The sequence below is a fragment of the Penaeus japonicus genome, unplaced genomic scaffold, assembly GCF_977035675.1.
Source record: "Penaeus japonicus unplaced genomic scaffold, GWHDUDI00000001_assembly GWHDUDI00000019, whole genome shotgun sequence".
NCBI classification, from domain to species: Eukaryota; Metazoa; Arthropoda; class Malacostraca; order Decapoda; family Penaeidae; genus Penaeus; species Penaeus japonicus.
Genome location: NW_028234421.1, coordinates 17,391,242 through 17,393,741, shown reverse-complemented (window position 1 = coordinate 17,393,741; position 2,500 = coordinate 17,391,242). Strand labels below are relative to the sequence as shown.

The following is a 2,500-nucleotide window of genomic DNA, read 5'->3' as shown; positions in this document are numbered from 1 at the left end:
CTTAGGCATCAATGAAATTAGGATCCTGCAGTATTAACCTTAAAATGATGGATGCCATCTACATATATAGCAAAAGTCAGCATGAATTCTGAATGCTATGTATATACCATATGGAGGCTGCCCTCTGTTTAGTGCACGTAATGGTACTAATTAACAACTAGCAACTTCCAAAGTTGGCTTAAACCCATTGTTATACAGCACCACTGGATTCATGATCAACATGTTGACATTAACATTTTAATATTGTAATCTGGCATAAAAAAGTTGCATGTTGACAAATGATGTATTGGATTTAAGAATTTCATGTCCTGTTAAAATCTTCTGTATATAACTGTTCTTCAACAACACTATTTTTATGGTCTTACAAATGTCAACTCAAGGTATATAGAAAAGAACATATGAGTACCTCCTATTTAAAGATGACAGATATTTGACACGAAGCAAGTGTGAAAAAAATAAAAAGATCTGATCTCTACTTCTCTAAACTCCACAGTTAATATTTGTGGAAAAAAAAAGAAGTTTCTTATATGATATGAACACATTACACAGAGGCTTCACTACACATGATATGAACACATTACACAGAGGCTTCACTACAGTTGTGTGGAAAGGAAGTGTAGTTGCAATCAACAATTACTTCCAGCCTCTTCAGATGAAGGTGCTACAATTCACATGTGAAAACTGGATTTATCCACTCACATTTGACAAGATTATAAAAGGTATAAAAACCTTTCTGGGTTGTTCTTGGGTTCATTGGGTAGCAATCAAATCACTTAAAGTTAATGCACCATGGCCTGTCCTTTTAATAATTTCTGTAAATGTATCCTTTATAGTTGGACTCTGAGGTCCTACTATACTGCAAGAGTTCTAATCCATGATATTCTCTATTTTCCTGAAAGGTGCTCTATATTCTTTGTGGACATCATATGTGTGTAGGTTTGTATATTTGTATATGTGTGTGCATGTGCACATCTGTGACAGCGCATGCATGTACACGTGCACATACATCCACATATACATACACACAAGCACACATACATCCACGCACGCACGCACGCACGCACACATACTCTCATGCACGCACATACACAGACAGAAAGACAGACACAGACACAGACACAGACACAGACACACACACACACATACGCACGCACACGCATGCACACACACACACGCACGCATGCACGCACACATACACACATGCCAGGATGTATTTGCTAGGCAGTAAGATGTACTCTTTTAAGAAAAAAGTATTCTAGAATTACTCTACATTCAATACACGAATTGAGTTACAAAGAGCTTTAGTCCACTGGACTCAAATGCCAAGTCTGTGTTTACTAATATTAGAAAATTGGCAATAAAATAAAAATCCTATTTAGCAAATTGATATCAAACAGAGAGAGTTCACTGAAGATGCAAAATATTGGCTTTGTTTATGGTTGCAGGCTGATGAAGCTGATGAATTGTAGATAATTGTAGATATTTTTGTACTACCTCGTTTCTCTACATATAAGTCATACTTTTTTATTTACAAAATTGATGGCTAATATGCAATTTAAGGGATAACCATTCTTGGTTATGAAATTTTCATGGAGTTGGTTTTATCTGTCAAGAGAGGTTTTCTTTAATTTGAGACAACAAATGTAAACAATGACATTAATATCCACAACATAAGACCAATATGCATTATGGTTGAATATCTATGCAAAGTATTACCTTATGGTACTTGTACCATCAACCTGTAAGCTGTTTACGTGTAATAAATGTCATTCAATATCTTCAATTATTTGTTTGAAAAAGAGAAAAAGAAAAAAGTACAAGCAACTATTTCTGCCGTTTCTACAGACATTTCAACAGTATTTTTTTTATTGTCTAAAGGTACATTACCTATAATAGAAAATTTCAAATAAATTTCATGCAAAACTAAAAATGTACTAAATGTGTTTCGACCTGATGATGGGTATCTATACAGGCTTGATGGTTTGGTGTGCCTATGTTCATAAAGAGGGAACACATGACTGAAAAGACTGAACTAGCAGTGAGCAATCTAACAAACTGCTGCGTGATTGAAGCAGGCCAGTTGTTAAGGCCATGTGGTGGTTCAGACAGATAATTACAAAAATATAATTATCCCATCTTTAATATAATATCATAATGTATGACTTTTGCATATGTATAAACCTTGTTTAAAGTTCATGAATGTTAAATAGAGGTGGCATAAATAATGACAAATACTTCTCCTTTCATAACAGGTAACATAATTCTTTTTTAGTTATAGAGAATTATCCCTCTATAACCCCCACAGAATTACAGTAGTAATTTGACTGCCAACTTTGATGTTTTTAAAATAAAGTCTATAATATTCATTTAATTATAACAAGACTGTTCTTTAAAAAATGGTCCTTGCTAGAGAACACAATGTCAACATATATCTGGAACTGTACAATCACTATCTTTGAAGATTTATCAGGAAAATCATAGAATCAAAAAGCAGGACAAC

The 2,500-nt window shown here is 34.0% G+C and overlaps 2 protein-coding genes across 3 annotated transcripts in view; one reads left to right on the top strand and one right to left on the bottom strand.

Annotated features, from left to right (window-relative positions):
- The window catches only part of LOC122252228 (uncharacterized), a 15,281-nt gene extending 14,763 nt beyond the window's left edge, over positions 1–518 (top strand). The window contains exon 6 of the mRNA XM_043014564.2: positions 1–518. This exon is cut by the window's left edge and continues 2,881 nt beyond it. The gene's annotated coding sequence lies outside the window, so the exon portion shown is untranslated.
- Positions 1–2,500, bottom strand: part of LOC122252223 (uncharacterized) — a 38,597-nt gene that overhangs the window by 1,650 nt on the left and 34,447 nt on the right. For both annotated transcript variants that reach the window (XM_086547462.1, XM_086547461.1), the window contains exon 11: positions 1–2,500. This exon is cut by the window's left edge and continues 1,650 nt beyond it; it is cut by the window's right edge and continues 991 nt beyond it. The gene's annotated coding sequence lies outside the window, so the exon portion shown is untranslated.